Source organism: Peromyscus eremicus, chromosome 4 (genome assembly GCF_949786415.1).
Source record: "Peromyscus eremicus chromosome 4, PerEre_H2_v1, whole genome shotgun sequence".
Lineage (NCBI taxonomy): Eukaryota > Metazoa > Chordata > Mammalia > Rodentia > Cricetidae > Peromyscus > Peromyscus eremicus.
In genome coordinates, this window is record NC_081419.1 from 26848312 (window position 1) to 26857963 (window position 9652).

Below are 9652 nucleotides of genomic sequence, written 5' to 3' on the forward strand. Positions count from 1 at the left end.
GTTTATATCAAATAATATGATAAGTCACTTTTTTCTTATTTAATTAATTTCTTAGATTTAAAATCATTTTGACAATCTTATACATATGTGTATATGATGTATTGTGATCACAATCGCTTTCCATTACTTCCGTTGCTTTCCTTTTCCCTCTTCTATCCCAGCTAACCCCCTTCTCCCCAACTAGTCCTCCTTATTTTTTATTTTTGATCCATTAGTTTCATTGAGGTTGCTTGCATGAGTTTGGGTAGTGAACTACTTAAGGTGAATGGACAGCCCACCCATGGCTAAAACATTGAAGAAATTAAATACCCACGTAGATGTAATTCTGAACTGTTTTATTATATAAGAAACACAGCCAAATGCAGAGTTAAAAGCCCAAGAGGTCAGAGCAGCAGCCAAGAGCTAAGACCAAGACTGTCTTCTTACCCCTCGCTGTGGCTGTTATCGTTCCCGTCAGAAAGAGACCTACTTCCTGTGTGTCTGTCTTTTTATTGACTTTCTGTTCTGCTTTCTCATTGGTTGTAAACCCAACCATATGACCTCCTCGTCATTGCCTGTCTATACAGACCTCCAGGTCTCTATGGTTGGTATTGAGATTAAAGGCATGTGTCTCCATGCTGGGTTGTATCCTTGAACACACAGAGATCTGCCTGTCATGTGATCGGGATTAAGGGTGTATGCTATCACTGCCATACTTCTGCTAAATGGCTTGTTATTAGCTCTGATCCCTAGGTACTTTTATTTATTAACATACAAATAAAATAGTATTTCAGCACAAATAAAATATCACCATATACCCAACCATTAACTGCTAAAATTTTATTGAGGAGAGCAGGACCTCTTTACTGTCCCACCCAATCTGCCATGAAGTGTTGAAAACTTGCTTCTTTTAATTCTGTCGTGGAGGGAGGACAAATGTCTATTTATTCTCAACAGGCAACAACTAAGGGAACGAAGAAACAATTGTATCCTAGTCTACCTTGGTGGACAAATGAGTTCACTTGGAATAAGTGAGAAAGAAGGATAACTCCAAGGGAGCACTTCTGCATGATGACTCATGAAGTTGTGTTTCTAGAACTCCCTGACAAGCTGTAGTTAGTTCCCACAGAGAGAGAATGTGCCCTGTCCGCAGTTGTTTGCTGCCTTTGTAAACTCATAGTGACCTTGTGAATCTTGACCTTTTCTGAGATTCCTGAGTTTGTGGGTTTCCTGAGGTACTGAAGTCTTATAAGTTTTAGTCCTTCTCTAAGAGGAAATGTTTCTATTGGAAGGAAAGAGGTATGCAACAAACACCATACTGACTTCCATACTGATTCACTTTCAACAACAGTGCTCTATCTTCCCTATATTTTCAGCAACATTTGCTGAGGTTTGGCTTCTTGGTAAAAACCATTATGATTGACTGGGAATAAATGGAATCTCAATGTAATTTAATGTACAAATTGCCCTAATATCTTGGGCTGTTGAACCTTTTTTTTTTTTTTGTCATTCACACATTGATTGACCATCTGTGATACTTTTAAGAATTGTCTGCTCAAATAATTTGTTCACTTACTAATTGGATTACTTATTTATTTTTGTTGTGCAGTTCCTATTCTTACACTATGATGATTTATTCTATGTTATATTACCTGAGCAGTTTTTCTTTACAGCTTTTTGATTTCCAACTCAGGTATTTTTAGGCCAACTAAACAAAACTACTCTGGGCACCATGATGAATCCTGATACACAGTCTTGTTTTCAACCACAGAACTCCTTTAACTGTTCAGCTTAGTCAAGGTCCATATAGCCCACATTTCTCCTGGACAATATTCCTTTTAAGTACCATAATCAACCTATATTTCCCCTTTCCTTCCTTGAGAGAATGTTACTACTGTCAAAGTCACCAGATGGTTCTGTAAAGTATGCATTAGAAATGAGCAGCCTTAGGCTGGGTATCAGTGGCACACGCCTTTAATCCCAGTACTTGGGAGGCAGAGGCAGGTGGATCTCTATGAGTTCAAGGGAGCCTGGTCTATATAGTGAGTTCCAGGACAGCCAAGGGTACACTGAGAAAATGTTGTCTCTCAAAACCAAAAAAGAAGAAGGAGGAAGAGGAGAAGTAGGAGGAAGAGAAGAAGAAGAAGAAGGAGGAGGAGGAGGAGGAGGAGGAGGAGGAGGAGGAGGAGGAGGAGAAGAAGAAGAAGAAGAAGAAGAAGAAGAAGAAGAAGAAGAAGAAGAAGAAGAAGAAGAAGAAGAAGAGAGCAGCCCAATGAGCAGCCCAATGATTAATTTTGAAGCTAATGCATTGGGCTATAAGGATTCCTACAACATGGCTCATTATACTAATTTTCTGTCCTATTTGTGCCTCTATACTCCCAAGCCAAACATGGCAGACTTACTCATGACAGGGAATGTTTTGCATGAACATTTCATCTTATTTATTCTTTATTATGTCTGCATCTGGGAAATTCAAGTTGTGATTGAGTCCATGTTAAACATGTGCTAATCATTTCTGGTAGAATAGATTATAACATGAGTATATAATACTGCAATAAATTATCCTAGTTACTGATTCACGGAGACCAACTCCTCTATCTTGATACCCCATCTTGCTTGTGAGGTAAGAGAAGGAGAAATAAAAAGGAGAGAAAGCACAAAGATGCAGCAAGGCACATAGAATGTGTTCCTTTTCTGGTGAAACATCCTCACCAGCAACTCAATTGGAGCTGTTTGAATTGGTCTTCTTTGCACTTGGCATAGGACTTGCTTTCAGTTGTTCTCAAGTATGGGCTCCAGTCTCATGTTTCCTCCCAAAAGACTATTCACAGAGAGAAAAGTTGGTGCCTTGGCAGTTTTATTATCTCAGAGTCCAGAATTATGTCTAGAAAATAGGAAGGATTAAGCAGCTCCCATTTCTGTGTGGTACAGTATTAAGCCGACTGTTCCTTTGCTACCATTTGTATTTTCAGTACCCTGTGACTTCTGGCTCATAAGATAAAATGAGATAAAAGTGGCTGTAAACCATCTGTAATACTCTGATATTTTTCTAGCTCTGAAACATTGTTAGCTAACATTCACAGCTAAGCTTGTTAAGCAGTAGGCCTAAAACCTCTAATCAAATTTAACACAGCAGGAGTATCTAATTACTCGAGCACTCAGGTAGCAAAATGCTGAAACACTCTCTCTGTGTTAGTAAAGTTTGATAGCATCTAATTTATATATCAATATTTTTAGTTATTTGAAACTTAATACTACTTTTAAGAAGTTTATGTGACATGCTTTTTCCTTTGTTATTTGTTGCTTAGTATTCTTTGGGCTATGGCATATAGTTTGATTACTAAATATCAAAATCTATTCAAATATGTGAAACACATAAGCAGAAGAGATTAGAATAGAATTTCTCTTGTATAGAACTTCTCATGCCAAATTTTTTTTAAAAATCTTAGAATAAGTTTTTGTTGTATTAGGTATCACTCCACATTTTTTGTTTCCACATGTGTTAGCTAAAATAATTATATCTAAGAAAACTAAGGAAGTTAAAGCTATCTTAAGCCCACTATAGCTCAAAATTTGTTCTAGAATGTCCAAATGCCTCTTTTCCACGTGCCATTAAAATACAATATATTAATACACAGAAACTTTAAAGAAAACTGAAAGCTATGTTGATAACATTAATTCTATGCTGTGGGATGTCTTTCTGTACACTATGAATATATGCTGTTCCCATTGGTTAGTAAATAAAGCTGCACTGGCCTATGTCAGGGCAGAATAGAGCCAAGCGGGAAAATCTAAGAGAGAAAATGAGAGGAGAAAGGAGAGTGGGGAAAGACACTGAACTGCTGTCTAAGGAGCAATATGTAATGGCATGCAGGTAAAGCCATGGAACATGTGACAATACATAGATAAATAGAAATGGGTTAATTTAAGATGAAAGAGCTAGCTAGCAAGAAGCCTGCCATAGGCCATACAGTTGGTAATTAATATAAGCCTTTGAATGATCATTTTTAAGTGACTGTGGTGGGACACAGGAAAACTTCCAGCTACAATTCTATATTGCAGAAAGTACATGAAGACATATGTGTTGCCACTGAGTCATTGGTATTGATATATTTGTGAATCACTGTTTTATAAATTTGAATTTATTGCTGCTCAATTTCTTTATTTCTCAAAATATTCAAGAACTCACCTTTTTATAGTGTTCTAAATATCTTAATCCCAATATAAACACCACAACCATACGTGTGTGTGTGTGTGTGTGTGTGTGTGTGTGTGTGTATGTATGTGTATGCTGACAAAAAGCACATATTTATTTTTAAACCACACATTTTTATTAGAAAATATACCTTGATTTTTTAATAGAATCTTTTTTTCGGAGACTTTTCTGCCTAATAGCAGAAGAAACAATCTACTTAATAGCATATAGAGTAGATCATTTTAGCATTTTTCTCAGTCAATTCAACTGTAAACTCTGCTAATCAGGATTTCTTTTCCTTTTCCTTCTCTGTGAGTGACATAGTTTCATGATCTAGACATGAATTGGCTATGGCCTCAAGAATCTGAGCAGAGGGTAGTTTCTGCCCATGGTGGCTGTGGTAAACTATATGCTCATTTCTGTCTGTTTACTCTCATCTCTCTTCCACAGAGGCAGTGCTGCTGTAGAACACAATCTCCTCTCAAGCTAGATCCATTCTCACATTGGCAGCACCATGCCAAGAAATAATTTATTGTTAAGTAGTATAGTTTAAGCTGAAAAGACTAAGTTAGAAAGACTCAGTTCAAAGCACCAGCAAGTTCAGTGTGTAGTAGAGTATTGGTGAAGTTACTAAGGCCACTCCACGTTGTTAAAAGGAGATTTATTTAATGGCGTAACTTACAAATTAAGGGATAGGTAGGTCGCGGGGTCTGGGGAAGGTGTATCACAGTCCAGTGGTGCTCTCTGGAGCTCTGCTTGGTCCACCTCCACCATCCAGGGTACCGGAACCGAGAGCGCACCCGCCAATCCAGATCTTGGGTCTCCAGGAGCCTCCCTTGGCCCTGCCTTGTAGGCGTGACAGTTGCCGAAGTCTCAATGGGGGTTGGAACTTCCAGATCAAAGCTGGAATGGCTACCCACTACAATAGAGTGGTCCTGCTTCCCTCTTGATAAAGAGTATTTTCTCTGTGTATATTAACAGAGTCAAAGGGGGCAATAAGCTTACTTTGGGCTTCTTTGCAAGGGAATTGGTGTAGGGAGACCTTGACCCCATTATTATTCTACTTCCAAGGCCTCACCACCAAAGACTATCAATTTGCTATTAGGATTTCAACATACAGGTTTTTAGAGGCCACAAACATTGAAAAGATAGCAGCTGGCCTCCAATTATATGGTCCAATGGTCTGATTTGGTATTCTCTTAGACATCTAGCTATCTTTCACACAGTTTCTCAAAACTGTAAATGCCACACCTTTCTTTAGTTGAGAATTAATGTAAGCATTCTTTTGCTTTAAGTTTCCCATAGTCTATAGAGCAGTTAGGTCATTTAACTATGTTGAATTTATATTCATAAGTGAGGTAATACTTGCTAGAAAGGCATAGTCATAGACACAGTGTAATAGTAGAAAAAAAATAAAGGAAGCATTGTAAGGGTGGCATGGAGAGCTTCTACAGTGCCCATAGTTGAGCCAGTATCTTGTTTGTCTTGAAAATTGAATGCCAAGCAGGAGTCAGTTATCAGTGACTCCATACAGCTGAGTCACACGGAATTCATTCTCCCTGGGACTCGGCCAGAAACAAGGTTTATTAAACCTTACATCACTTTATCATCAAGGTTAACTCCTCACTTTAAGGGCCATTAAGAGGGCTTTATTATTAGTTTGTAATTTTGTATGTTTTAAGTGGAATGACATTATTTTGCCCAAGTGAATAAAATGAAGTACAGTAATTGTAATTGCTATTGCCAGACTCTATAGTGAGCCTCACCGGAGTTTCCAAAAGTAAAATGATAATGTATCATCATCAACCTGGCCACCATCCTGCCACAGTGACTCCTGGCATATTTCCAATGTTCTCCAACAACCCTTGTGTGTCTCCACACAAGATATATGATATGTCAAAGCCCAGATTCATTATGTTTCTACTCTTTTTCCTTTAGTGCAAGATAATCCCTCATCATTGACTCATTTTTTAATGGAGTCCTCCAGTTAAAACTATGTCAAGATCTTACCACAGAATGTCTTGACATTGACTCATTAGTATAGAGAAGAATGTGCTCAAGGAAACTAATGGGTAATATAATGGCCAAGTGACAAATCACAGCATTATACACATAAGATAGATAGCATTGACAGAAGAAGATAGACTGGACTACCTGAACATTCATAGTAATTAAATCATATCCGTTTAAGAAAAGTGCCATTAAAAATTAAAAAGAACCAACACATCATAAAGAATATGAATATATAATAACAAAGTTAATGCCTTGGGCCTGTCTTCTTTCTGGGTGTCTGTCCTGAGAGATAATCTCATCATTAGCTGTTATCTTGCTGCTGGACTCTCCTGAGTATTAATATTCTCTTGTTTAACATCTAACTGCATTTATGCAACACACATATGTACAATAACAGAATTATAAAATAAAAAAGGAACAAAACAGGCTTCATTCAAATAGATTTGAATCATTCTGCCTAATTTTCAAAATGAACTGAGAAGAACTTTGTCTTTTATTAGACTATATACAGACATTGGGACGATAAAAATAGCAACTTAGCTGGCTTTATTTTGTCTTGCATTTCTGTTTTGAAGAACAGTAGGCAGTTTTCTCCATCCGGCTTCTCTCAGACAGAAGTGCATGCCTCCACCTCTTGGAAGACACATGCCTGGACGTGGACACGAGCGCCCTCTTAGGGTTCAGAAATAACCTTTTGGATGTGAACTAAAGGCTGACCAAAGTTATCACTTTAAGGTGGATAATGATGATGATGAGCACCAGTTATCATTAAGAATAGTCAATTTAGGGGCAGGGGCAAAGACAAATCATAGAGGCAGAAGCAATGTACTATGAAGGTAGTCCACTTAAAATAAAAGTGTTAACTTTGAAAATATCTGTACAACCACCAATTCACCTTGAGGGCTTTCAGATTATACCACGTGTACACTTAAGGTTGCAACATAGTTCAGGGCCCGTGTACATTATCAAACAGCACCTAGTAGCTGTAGAGCAGTGGTTCTCAACCTTTCTAATGTTGTGACCCTTTAATACAATTCCTCATGCTGTGGTGGCTGCCAACCATAAAATTATTTTCGCTGCTATGTCATAATTTGTAATATTGCTACTGCTACACATTCTAATGTAAATATTTTTGGAGATAGATGTTTGCCAATGGGGTCACAACCCATAGGTTGAGAACCACTGCTGTAGAGGAAGATGCAGAGTCAGAAGATGAATATGAGCAGAATTTAAAATTCTTAAATATGTCTGGAAAGAGGTCTGACCCTGGAGGTGGTAACAAGGTTCTACAGAAAAAGTAAAACATGAGGAATATTGTGAGCACAATGGATGACAAAGATGATGATGATGATGATGAAGATGAAGGAGATGATGATAATTTTAATGGTGAGGAAACTGAAGAAAAATTCTGGTGAAGAAATCTGCATGAGATAACCCAGCCAAAAATGCACAAAAGTCAAACCAAAATGGAAAAGACTTAAAACCATCAACACCAAGAACAAAAGGACAAGAGTCCTTCAAAATAACAGCAAAAATTCCTAAAACACCAGAAGGACCTAGTTCTGCAGAAAGCATTGAGGCAAAAATGCAAGTAAGTATAGAGAAATCACATTGAACAATCCTGGGCACTACTGGTAAATTAGGGCCAAAGCTGGGGAAGAGAAAAAGGAGAAACAAATATAGTCTATACACAGTTTCATCAACATTCCAGAATGAAGTCTTCAGTTTTAATATCAATCCCTTTCATGACTGTCCATCCATTCCTGCTTTGCCCCCATCTCATGCATGCTGGAAGCAATCACTTGTTTCCTAGGACATTTCTCTTCCAGTCTTGTGATGCAGAGAACTTTTCTGCTTTTGTGCATATGCTTCCTCTCTTTGACCATGTTTTAATGCCTTTGGATCCTCAGATGCTCACAAATTTCTGAATGAATCAAAAAAGAAAGGAAAGGAAAGAAATAGTAACTTAAATTAAAAGTATTCTGAAGCTACTAAGTTACATGCATCTTATTTCTTTCAAACTACAATTTTCTTCAGAATCTCAAAGTGAAAATAATGTATCTGGTTATCCCTTTGGCATTCCACATGAATAAATTAAAGCTGCATTGGTTTAGTAAATAATATAGCTACTTCATTTCAAAACAGAAACATACTAAGCATATAAAAATTAGGCCCTCTTGAGGCAAGCAGGCAGCTGGTCAACCCACAGCTTGCTTCTTATTCACTTCTTAAATACTCTTGCTCTAATTTCTAGTCTATAATTCAACATGTCAGTAATGTGTACTTTACTGGATTACTATAAGAAACACAAAATAATACCCGTGGGACCTTTAAACCAGAAAACGGAATATATTAGTTTCCTCAACAGTTTCTATGTTGCTTCTACTGGCTTGAATATACATGCCATTTTTACCTTATTTATATTTCAGACTGGAATATATCCCAGCAGATGATATTTTACCCTCCTTGTGTATATACCTGATCCTAGAGAGTGAACTCAGGGCTCTGTACATGAAAGGCAAGTGCTCTACCTCTGCAATATATCTTTATCCTCTCACTTTCATGTTATAGTAATCTATATGTAATATATTTTAACATATGTATTACATAAATAATATGTCCCCTTTTCCACCTTTTATCCAATGGTATGAATTGATAAATTTACAATGTTAACTGCATAGATATATTTTGGTTATTCTCATTATTGCCAAATATTCCACAGTACAAATATCCTTATAATATCTCACAACCAGCCTCTAAAGTATAGATATTTATATTTTTCAAGTTCAATGGCCTTATAACCTGTCATTTAATAAAAACTCTACAGGTATGTGATGGTTGACTCTAAATATCAACTTTATACAACTTAGAATCACTTAAGAAAACAGTCTCAATGAAGGATTATTTACAATAGATTGACCTGTGGGAAAGTCTGTGGGAGATTGGCTTAATTAAGTTATTAACATATAACAATTAGTACACTGTGGGCAGTACCATTTTCTAGGCATGGGATTGTGAACTGTATAATAGTGAGGAATCTAGCTGAAAATAATCAAACCAACAAGCCAACATGCATGCTTGCTTTTATCTCTGCTTTTGACTGTTGAAGTGAAGTGTCTAGCTACTTGAGGTTTATGCCTTGACTTTCTCATAATCACATACTATAACATGGAATTGTAAAACAAGAAATAACCCTTTTGCCACTCAGGTTGTTTTTTCTCATGGTACTTATGACAGCAACAGAAAGGAAACTAGAAAAATATACTGTATTATATTATGTTTTGTCTTCAGTATACAACAAGGATAGAAATATTGGAATAAAGTTATGCTTGTTACTTACATCTTGTTGAGTAACAAATTATTTCAAACTCCATGGTTAGATTCAATAATTATTGATTGTTCCTTATGATTTCTTTGGTTTTGAAATTCAGAGAACAACTAAAATAGCTTATGTATTATGATGTC

General features: G+C 36.8%; 1 pseudogene; it reads left to right on the plus strand.

Annotated features, from left to right (window-relative positions):
- The first annotated feature begins 6886 nt into the window (after positions 1–6886).
- Positions 6887–7802, plus strand: LOC131908055 (nucleophosmin-like; annotated as a pseudogene).
- The last annotated feature ends 1850 nt before the right edge of the window (positions 7803–9652 follow it).